This window comes from Hippocampus guttulatus, chromosome 19 (assembly GCF_054856545.1).
Source record: "Hippocampus guttulatus isolate MCC_2025c chromosome 19, RoL_Hgut_1.0, whole genome shotgun sequence".
NCBI lineage: Eukaryota > Metazoa > Chordata > Actinopteri > Syngnathiformes > Syngnathidae > Hippocampus > Hippocampus guttulatus.
Window position 1 is genome coordinate 4,234,321 of NC_141279.1, and position 11,421 is coordinate 4,245,741.

General features: G+C 41.5%; 1 long non-coding RNA gene across 1 annotated transcript; it reads left to right on the forward strand.

The window, feature by feature from the left end:
* Positions 1–28: 28 nt before the first annotated feature.
* LOC147189629 (uncharacterized) lies at positions 29–8,348 on the forward strand. The gene is made up of 3 exons (XR_015097466.1): positions 29–369; positions 6,148–6,286; positions 8,261–8,348. It is a non-coding gene; the product is annotated as an uncharacterized LOC147189629 (long non-coding RNA).
* Positions 8,349–11,421: the final 3,073 nt, after the last annotated feature.

The following is an 11,421-nucleotide window of genomic DNA, read 5'->3' on the forward strand; positions in this document are numbered from 1 at the left end:
TTCCGAACCGCTTGATCCTCACTAGGGTGGCGGGGGGTGCTGGAGCCTATCCCAGCCATCTCCGGGCAGTAGGCGGGGGACACCCTGAATCAGTTGCCAGCCAATCGCAAGGCACACAGAGACGAACAACCATCCACGCCCACACCCACACCTAGGGACAATTTAGAGCGTCCAATCAACCTGCTATGCATGTTTTTGGAATGTGGAAGGAAACCGGAGCACCCGGAGAAAACCCACGCAGGCCCGGGGAGAACATGCAAACTCCACACAGGGAGGCCGGAGCTGGAATCGAACCCGGTACCTCTGCACTGTGAAGCCAACGTGCTAACCACTGGACTACCGGGCCGCCCAGTATATAATACGATCATGGTAAAAAAATAAATGTTTGCATTATGCCATATCTCAGTGTTGTTAAAAGTGAAAACAATTTGCAAGAAATAGGAAGTCCACACCCATGATTTACTTTCGCGCGGCACATAAAATGATGTCGCAAGGCCCCATCTGGCCCTTCGGCCTCGAGTTTGACGGCGGTGGTTTACAGTGTAATGTGTGGCTCCGGGCTAATGCGCAAGACGGTTACACTTGCTGTTCTCAATAAAATATGTTCTGTGACCACTCGGTAGACCTCTGGACCATCCAGCATCCAACACTAATTTACTTTACAGCGTGGATACAATTAATGGTGGCATTTAAAAGCAAACTAAAGCACAACGAATGAGTTTGCTTTATGTTTACCGCAGTGGGCTTATAACACAACTTTATAACAACCCTGAAGAAAAAGAGATAAACCAAATTAATAGCCAGTAAGAATTTACAGCAGCCCAGTGCGATCGAGCATTTGTCCTTGATTTGAAATATGTCACCCTTATCTGCTTTTCATTGCGTTGTAATTAGCTATTGATGATATGAGCAAATCTGGTGTGGGATGCAACCATATTTGGATGCGGGGGAGGGAGGAGAGGAATCATTTTTATCATTTTGACAACCTTATTGAAACATCAGAGAATCCCAATGCACAAACAGTTCTTCTTATTGAGTTTATTCCTCAGAGCGGGCATGTTGCCGATACCTTCATCAAGCATTTGTGCGCGTGTGTGTTTTAGAGATGGTCTAATACTAGCTCTCGCTGCACCACCGCATAGAGGCTTGGAGTAAACAAAAGTAAAACCCACATATAGAGCATGTTTGGCCTCCCTGTGCTGACAAATTCCAATGTTACTTTTAACCGTCAGTTGAAACAGAAGTTCAATTTAGTGCGAGTGTAAAAATGATTCTGCATGAGTCATGACATTATTCATTATGACACGCTCTTAAACGGTATACCCGGTATCTGATGATACCAGGTATTGGTATCAAGACGATACCGGCCTTCTTTTAAAATATGTTTGTGAAAGAGGCCGATACCAGCCACTGATACTTAAATCAAATCAAATCTAAATTTAGCATTTCCTAAAATAGACGGCATATTCCACTGGACTTCCTGACCTTGATTCGCCATGGCCGTGATCCGTGCGTGGTCAATGATTTTATTGTGCTGAGAGGGCACAAGCACGCACCCAATTGGAAGCTTGATATCGCAATTCGAGGCTCTCACTGCACACCATGTTCAGCTTCTATTGCCTCAAACTCAAAGCCGCTCATGGTCCCTAACGTGTGAGGCGATATGCAAGGCACCCAAATGGATGGAATGAATCAAGGAGTTCTGTTTCGACAAGGCAATTTCATCCACATTAATAGTCAAGAGAATTGAAGTCCTCAGCCAAGTCTTTCAATCTTCAGTTTAGAACCATCGCCCTCTTCAGAACGTGCAGCAAGTTAATAGAATATAAGATTGCGATGCAGATGGTTTTGGAACACCCTTTCCGTCAGGTTATAATTTACTCCGTGAATGGGGAGGGAAATTACGTGAAGTCAGACTCACTGCTCAACCGTATTCTCTGACTTAGAGTACAATGAATTGCTTCCGGGGATCAGACATTTGCCATTGTATGACTTTGAAACCTTAACAATGCCGAATGAGTCTGCAAATGTACTTGAACATACTACCTCTACTTCTACTACCATGGTTTTAAACAGAGATTACAAGCAAAGTACTCAGAAGCCCCTTTTAATAAGAAGATGGTGACAGTTCTTATTTTTCCCCCCATAATTTTGTACCGATAGCAGTTCCATTTTTTTCATGGAGATGACAATAAGCCTCCTACTTTGAATCTATTACAGATGTCCTCTAAATTTAGCTGTCCCGGCACCATTACGGCTTATTAAAATGTTGCCTAAGTGATTGCGCACAGTAAATATAGCAGAGGAACATTGTGTTGAGTGCTTTTTATGCCAGGGAGATTATTATATAAAATTTAATAAGACACCAGCAGCAAGTTAAGTATATCATCAATTGTAATTTGTTCAGCATTTTCTACACTCGTCTAAGTAGGGGACATCTGCGTTAATATGTGACATTGCAGAGTGCATTCTTTTCACCATCTGTTTAGTTTTGGTGGAACATAAACATGACATTGTGACATTCATTTTTTGTTTTTAGATGTTGGCAAAATCTACTGTGGTTTTAAGTGAGTCGGTGTGTTTTCACTTGACGTACGTGCTAGAATTTTGGATTTAGTCACCTCTTAGTGAGTGTAAAAGGTTCTCTATCTTTGCGTACGCCCAACTGGGATAGGCTTCAGCTCCCCAAACCCCGGAAACAGAATAAGCGACATAGACAATGGCATCATGCTTGGTTTTCAGATAGCTGCAAATGTCATTGGGTAAGGTTTGACGGTAAGCGAATTAGCTAGCAAGCTAGCTAGCTAGCTAGGTCCGTAGAGAGCTTGTCACATCAGTTGTTGAATTGTATGCCCCTATGCTAGGATAGATTTATTATTCAGTCCAACAGCTGAGAAGCTCCTTGACAAGTCAGTGCCAAGAGACAGAGAGACTATAATTAGTTGGATGTCAAGTGTCACAGCCGTTGAAATGCACTGCGAATACACTTATGAAAGTTTACTTTGAAAGGTGGAAGGTTTCCATCCATCCATCCATTTTGTACCGCTTTTCCGGGGAGGAGTAAGGTTTTATCCAACAAAATAAAAAAAGGAATGCATAACTCTGTAAAGTGGAGAACAGGTATATATATATTTTTTACCTGCATATGTTTATTGGTCGCTACTTTGCGGATTTTCGTTTATCGCGGGTGGTTTTGGTCCCCATTAACCGCGATAAACGAGGTATTACTGTATACTATAGCTGAACAAGGAGGAATGAATGTCCCTAGTCTAAAAAACGGTTTTATCATTTCTAGAGCAAGTTTTTTTATTTAATCCAGGCATCATCAGATGGCTCATCGCAATACTCAATTTCAGAAGGGAAGATTGATTACATAAAAGCCCATAATGGTGAAGATGGCGCCCGACAGAAAGCTGAGCTGCGTGTTTTATTTTTTCAGCAATTGTGGAGAAGAGGATTTTAAAAAAAGTTATAGGTTGTTCAATTTTTTGCAGTTAGACAGCTTTTGCCATAGTAAGGCCTCAAGCACATCGACAAACTGTTCACGCTCATATCCACACCTACAGCCAATTAGAATTCAATTCACTGCATCGAAAAAGCATAGTTTAAATTGCTGAGCGATATTGGTTTGTTTTCAAGCTTACTTTGGTGTCCACTTTTCAGCAAATCTTAATCTTATTTTTTTTCATTCCGAACTTGCTTGTGTATGAAGTCTGACAAGCTTCCAACCTGCTGTAGTGAATTTCAAATAGGCAGCCTGTAGCAACAACACAGTGAGATGGTGGAATTATCCAGAAGGCAAGGTGCCTCCGATCTCCCTTCTTTAATCATCAAGAGGACATGATTCACTGAAGCAAAATATGAAGAGAAAGCTGATAATGCTTACAAATGATTCTCTGCAGCTGGCGGAGTTGCACGGCGCATATACACTTGCAACATTTTCGCTATAACTTCACAATCCAGTGAGATCTCCTTCCAAAGCCGATTTTTATTTTGTTTTTAAACGGATAATAATCATACATAGTACCTGTAGTGCAGTTCTACCAAGGTTTGGAGAATATACTGGATATGAAGCCTTTTTATTTAGCTAATTAAAGCAATCTCCCAGGTATATTAATAGAATTCTATAATCCATTAAAAATATATATGTTGTTTTGCTGCCCTTTGAAAGGGTGGCTCTGTCTCATTCAAGAGAGCCAGCCTTATGTACTGGCTGGCTCAGAAAAAAAAGGGCAAATGTATGGTATGTTTCGCTTCTCCTCCCGGTTTATGACGGTACGTAAAATTCTTCCAAAAGTGCTGATTTTCCAACAGTGAAGTGCTAAGAAAGAAAAGCCAACAGCATCATAAACCGATCATTACGGCGAAACACGCAGCACTCAAATCGTCATTGGAATGTTCCAATATTTGTACATTTAAAGCAAACTATAAATTCAAATACTGTCGTAAAAAAACACCCGCTCACAATGTGCCATGGTTATACCAAAGTATCAAAAAGTCGTTTCAAAAATGATTGTGTGAGAGTGTGACGGAAGAAGAAAGCAAACAGTTTTATCATTTTACGTCTTACTGTGTAGAGTCATTAGTTACTTCAAGTCATGTCCTCCTCCTGGTTTTTGTTACTTTGAATCCTGCTTTTTGGACTGCAGTCAATTTAGTGTTCTTGGTATTTCCATGCTCCTTGTTTTCCTTCTTGGGGTTTTGGGAAAATACTTCGGGAACTCGGATCCTCAACCACTCAAAACCGTGACAACGATGAAGCCGATGTGCTCAATACTACACCGCCATGCAGCTGTTTATTACTTTTTTTGGCGGGGCCGGGACATGATATTATTTGTAACTTTGCGAACTGTGATCAGTCTAATTCAGGGGTGTCAAACTCATTTTTGTCGTGCACCACATTTTATTTACCGTTTCCCTTGGAGGGCCGTTATGACTGAAACCAAATTGAAAAAGTCGAGAATAATAGTTTATTCAACTATTGCTTAAGTTACTGTAATGAGGGGTTTGGTTACAAGAAAATGTCTCTTATTTATTACATATGAGAATTTTAAATTATGGTAGAGATTTTAGCAAGCATCATGGAAGTTGACATGTTTGATTTGCTTTCGGGGCCACATAAAATGATGCGGCGGGCCAGATCTGGCCCCCGGGCCTTGACTTTGACACCTGTGGTCTAATTGGAAAACATCCACTGTTGGTCTCTTGTTTGTGTCCGTCTGTGGGAGCAAAAGTGCTTTTCAAAGTTTTAATTGTTTTGATCCTTCACTGCTTTGGCAGACTTCGAAACAAACAAACAAAACCCCCCAAGAAAAACCCAAATGCTTTGCCGGCCGTTTTGGGATCTCCTGCTGTGCTTCAAAGTAGCTGCAGATGGAACCGCAGCTGCGAGGGACAGCGGAGAAGTTGACAAGGTTCGATTTGAAACATCGGCGTCAACAGACAGGCGAGACATTGGGATGCACTTTGTTGGCCACAACGTTTATCGGCTAATTAACCAAACAGGCTGTTGCTTCTCAAAGTGAACTGAAACTTTCAGTGGCATTTCAAACATGTTGCCTCTCTTGAAATTCAAGAAATCAAGTCGAAACCAAATGAGCAATTTGTGCCGTCGAAAGCGGTTTGCTGTCTTTGCCAACCGGTTGCCGTGATCTTATTTCACTCATCACTTTGATCCGTAATCCTTTTGCGCAACAGCCCGCGGCTCTTTAAAATCGCCAACCCACACTGTCACCGTTTGTCAGAGTGGTCCTTGAGAAATCAGACGGGTACAGTGAATCCTCAAAAGCCTCGTAAGCACTCACCCCCTTAGTAAATAAGCCTCACAATAAGGAATTCATTTGTCATCATATGAGACTTTCGCATAGATCCTGATACTTTAAACCGGGCAGTATCTTAGGGAGGATTTTCTCCACGAGTGTGTTTTGTTTTTCATTTAGCTTAAAAAAAAAATGCTATTATGTAATGCCGCTGTAGAAGAGGGAAAGGATGATGATAACCATAGATCCGGAACTTGAACCCGTGATGCAGAGGCAGCATCCCGGTGTCAAAGTCATCTTCCCTCTGCACATTTATCATTCGTCATTCAAAAGTTTTGATGTAAAATGGTGCAGCAGGGTGTTTTATTTTGTATTCATGTCATTTCAGAAGACAAAAAAGGATGCGAAACCTGTCCTGACTTGTGCGTTTTTTGAAGCAACCCAATGCTGCATCAGTGAGTGACATTTGAATGAAGACTACACAGCACCTAGACAATGAGACGCCATCATCCATAAGAGGAAAATTGGTATGTTCATAATTGGCCTCCTGTTTTGACAGCAATTTCTCAACATTGCTGCAGGAGAAATGCTCTTTTGCTAAAAAAAAAAAAAAAAAAAAAAAAATCCCCCAAAACAAACAAACAAAAAACCCAAACCGCTGTTCTCTTCTGGAAAATTATGTTCCGTTGCGCTCCCGGGGATGATTCTTGTTAAGTCCAAAATGCAACTCATGGTGGGAACTGTCAAGAAAGATGATTAGGATCCCTGTCTGAGTTATTCCATAAGGGACAAAAGAAAAACATGTCGGCTCTTTGCAGTATGTTTGCATGAGAGATTAGTCAGAAATGAAAAGTATGAGAAACGAGACTGCATTCCAGTAATAAGTGCACAAACAACAAAAAAAAAAAACCTCTTTGGTAATTTCTGCTAAAACCAGACGCACTTTTCCATCCAAATGACTTGTGTTACTAAAGTCCAGTGGCTCATTTCGGTTTTGCATTCCCACTGCATGAAAAAAAAAAAAAAAGTCACGCTAATGACACAGCAACGTCGACCACAAACAAAAAAAAAATTAACACGCTCAGTCCGGCAACTTTTCACTTCCTGGCCATAAAAATCAAATCTCTGCTCGCGGATCTTTACTGGTGCATTCTGCTCATGGAGCGGCCATTTTTATTGACTGAAACGAGCATGTGTAACAATCGATCAAACAAATATGTCACTTGACAATGATCATCTGACATGTAAATTCCCGCGTTAATGGAAAATTGCATCAAACTTAAAGCCCAAGTGTGGGCTGTAGCATAAATGGCGCATACTTTTTGACTTAACCACGTAAACAAACTAGCACACTGGTGAACAAACCACAATACCCTTACTGGAAAGTGGGAGGAAACCGGAGTACCCAAAGAAAACCCATGCAGACACAGTAAGAATTTATTGTTTAAGAGACGTCAAATACTTTGTAGGCTGAATTAAAATTACCCGGACTATCGCCGGCATTAGTAGGTAGGTCCTAGCAAATCGCTCAAGGGCTGAAAGTGACCAATTAGAAACACAAAATTCATTCGAGTTTCAGTAGCGAGACAAATAGATCGGTTTGATTGAGAGCGAAGGTACAGACATCAAATGAAAAGTAGAATTTGCGTGATTTGCAATCTGTTGCTTTGACGTCTCGATGAAAGGCGGACAAATTAGAATTCACTAAACCTCCCCCATAGCTCGAAAGCTTGATGCATCTCCAACGGGTCTTAGGGAGCTTTTAATCAATACACGTCAGCCACGCTTTCCTTTTAAGAGGAAATTGGATTGAAATTCAAAGCAGAATATTTGTCGCCAGATGGACTTTTTCCTCACTTTCAAAATGAACGTGTGCCGAAACTTAGCGTGCAGTCGCCAATCTGGGACTTTCTGATCCTCTCAAGTGCCCCAAAGGTCAGCTTCGGTGGCTTAGCCACTGGCGAGCTTTCTCTGCAGGAATTGTTAACGTTTCCTTGCGCTCCCGCTGGTGTCTTGCCCTTTTGATTTCCCTTCTGGTATGCCCGAGTCACTTCCCTCCGACCTCCCTGCAGCACGTTTTAGCGCAATTTCTATGGATATCCAATGTTTTCATTGCAACTGACTCGAAAGGGCCCATTGAGAACTCGGCGATGCCACCAAACACCCCAATGAAGAATTGGAACGTGGCTATAATCGAAAATGGAGAGTGCCTTCATGTCAGATGTGAAAACTACTCGCATCTCGTTCTCAACTGACTTTTCGTGTTGTCAGAGCCTTAGCGTGTGTGTACCTTTAAATCACAATGTTGTAAAAACCTGATCGGTTCTCTTTTGGAAAGGTTCATCCGGTGCCAAAATACCGCTCCTCTATAAAGGACTAAAAACATTGCTTGCCAGATTACTTGTGGGTATCTCGTTTAAAAAAAAAAAAAAAAAAAAAAAAACATTGGAAGTGGCGAAACAATTTATTGACTAGCCTTTGTCTTCTTCCATTTTCCTCAGTACTTGTCCTCGTTACGATGGCGGTAAAGCTGGAGCTTCTCCCAGCTGACTTTAGAGAGAGTGAGTATCCAACCTTGAATGGCCGCCAGGCGACGGCATGTCTCACATTGCCTTTTTATTTCTTTCTTTGCAAAGTACAGGTAAAAGTTGCGGCGTTGGAGAAGCCCAGATGCAACATTCTATTTGTTCGAGGCTACGACCACACTTGGAGATGCCAAGTCTGAAAACTTGAAAACACAGGCGCGTTTTCCATTTTCATCATTGACCTTTTTTTTTTTTTTTTAAAGTGTTTTTCAGCATGTGCCCTCTCCTAGCTGGTGAAGTTGCTTTGTTGCAGAAAAAAACGGTTTAAAGTGATTCCATTTAAAAAAAAATAGATTAAGTAGGAATAGGAAAAGTAAACCAGTAGAAGGAATGATTCATTTTAGACTACACAGTAAAGTACATTTGCGGGAGAGGGGATGAAAGGGGCGCTCAGACGCATGTGAGGACCATCGAAGTGAACCGTAAAGGAAAAATGGAGGGGAACTATGTTGATAAGCCAGTTAACAAAAAAAAAAAGTTAATGGAAACACGAGTGAGCTTAGTTGAGCCTTCAAAATCCTTCTTGCGCTCAGTGGAAGCAAACCTCAGCACTGCGACTATTTCTATGGTTTCGCCTCACAGAGATCACTATGTGAGTGTGTGTGTGTGTGTGTGTGTGCGCGTTCTTATGCTGAAAACTATCCATCATTTTGATGTCTTGTCCTCAATGTAACCTTGTAAAATACAACCGGATCCTAAATCTTGTTTTGTATCTTACATGGAAAACATCACCCAAAAAAAAAAAAAAAATCTTGGAGTGTTTTCAGATTTATTGATGAGACGGCCCTCCATCCTTAGAGAGAACTCTTTAAGAGACTGGCAGCTGATCCCAGGTCACTCATTAACTTACAGCTTCAAGAGGACTCACTTGTATCCGGCAACTCAGGGCGCTGAGGTCAAGTCAGAAATGGAAAAAATGTCGAGGGAGGCAAGTTTCATTTTTTGCCATTTCCCCGAACCGAACTCACTCGTCCCCTTTTAAAGCTTTTCTTATCTTATTTTCCCGCAGACCTCCTCCGAAATACATCCTGTAATTTGTGACATTGCAGAGTGCATTCAAACAATTAAATGTAGCCACGAAAACAAAATTTTTACATACATTGGCCACGTTGAATTAATAGCTGTGGGATTTTCTGTCGAGCTTCACCACTCAGCAGTGCAACCATTGGAAACCAGTTTATTACATCTTGAGGGGGGGACGCAAGGGAAGCACAGATTTATATATAGGGCCCTTTCGTAATTTTTTTTTTATTCTGACGCCCGTGCACAGCTCTGAGAGTGGGCGGGTTCGTAGAGGGAAATTGCACTTTGCTCCCGATATTTTCTGAACGTAGCCAGTACTGCCTCCCCAATTGGAGCACCGAGTGGGTGCACTGGCACTCCATGTTTGGTGCACTCTGAATAACCGAACGCGTGCACGAGTCAATGATGTCACTCCATTGCTGTCCTGTCGTCAGTTGCGAGAGATGGTGAGAGTCAGTCATCAAATAATTAACAGAGAGACGGAGGACGCACTGTAGAGATGGCTGTATTTATGGCTCTCGCTCCCAAAGCTCATTAAACTCAACTCCAAATTCTTCTTTTCGATTCGCTTTTTAAACAGCTGCTGACTTTTCACACAGGCCGCTGGGGAAAAAGAAAGTTTGGCCCACCCCCCTCCGCACTTGGACTGCTGCCCGTGTGACTCGACCTGAGATAACTGAAAGGACTGTTTTGGCGGTGAGTATATTTGTGCAAAAACATTGCCAGTCTGATCAAAATGAAAGCACGCATTGTGATGTTAGATGCGAAACGGCTACTCATAAGTCACGCTCAGTCGAAAGAGAATGTTTTGTTTTTTGTTTGTTTGTTTTTTTGCGGCGAGGCAGACGCAGGCAAATAATAAAAAATAAAAAAATCCTAAAATATTTGTGCTCCTACTGCCCGGCCAGAGGCATTTGTGTTCCTGTTGCTTCATTCATTTATTCATTCTCTTCCCGGACTATGTCGTTAATTGGCATGCCGAGGGCATCATCGAGCAAAGACTGCATCGTTCCTTGTGAAATTATTAATAATGAACTGACATTTGGCCGACAGCTGAGAATTGTGGCCAGCAAAAAAAAAAAAAAAAAAAATTATAAGTCAAAACAAACAAATCCAGAGAATTTGAATATTTAATAACAATTGATGACTTGGACAGGACCTTGTTTTCCGGACAAGTTTTACAGTAGAGCCTTGAATGTGAAAAGACAATTACTCATACTCAAAGTATTTAATTAGGGTCCACAATGCGATTATAACTCTCATTCTATCATTTTGTATGCACAAAGATACGTCACCTTGTACATCTCGAGCACTGTGTTCTCATTTTTGAGATTGTCTCAAGGACTGCATGGCCTTTGACCCTGTTCTCAATTGTTTCAGGGCAGTTCGTCTTCTCTTGTACTCGATGAGACGACACCCGTTTTATAGAGGGCAGTAGACCGAATAACATTTAATGCCAATGTGGCCTTTTTGTGTCTTCACAGAGAAAGTCACATAGAAGGAAAGGATTTGCAGAAAATAGGACTTCAGTCTCTTTGTTTTCACCTTGAGCATCGCCCTCAGTCATTCTACCTCCGAAAAAATGATCAAGGCTGCAGAGAAGGAGCAGCCTTCATTCTGTTCATCAGTCAGGATGTGAATTCCTCAAGGAAGGAAAAGCGACATGCAACGCCATCATTGTGTAACTACGCAGTTTAAATTCACTGCTCATCATGTGAAAGTGATTCGAAGAACACATGTGCTGTTGGCATTATTTTAACCCTTTACGGGACAGCGGTTACGACAGTGGAAAGCTTGTCATGTTATCGGGTTACGCCTTAGTATACATGGTCGTCTTTAAAAAAAAAAAATCATAATAAAATAAACGCCTTACTATACATGGTCTTTTTTTTTTCCAGCAAAAAACGCCTTACTGTACTATTCTTTCAAAACACAGAACTGTAAATGGTTGTTGAAAAAAAAGGCCTTACCATCCATGGTCATTAGAAAAATATAAATAAGCAAACTCTTCAGACGAAGGCCAAAACTTAGATTCGAACCCTACATTTCCCTGC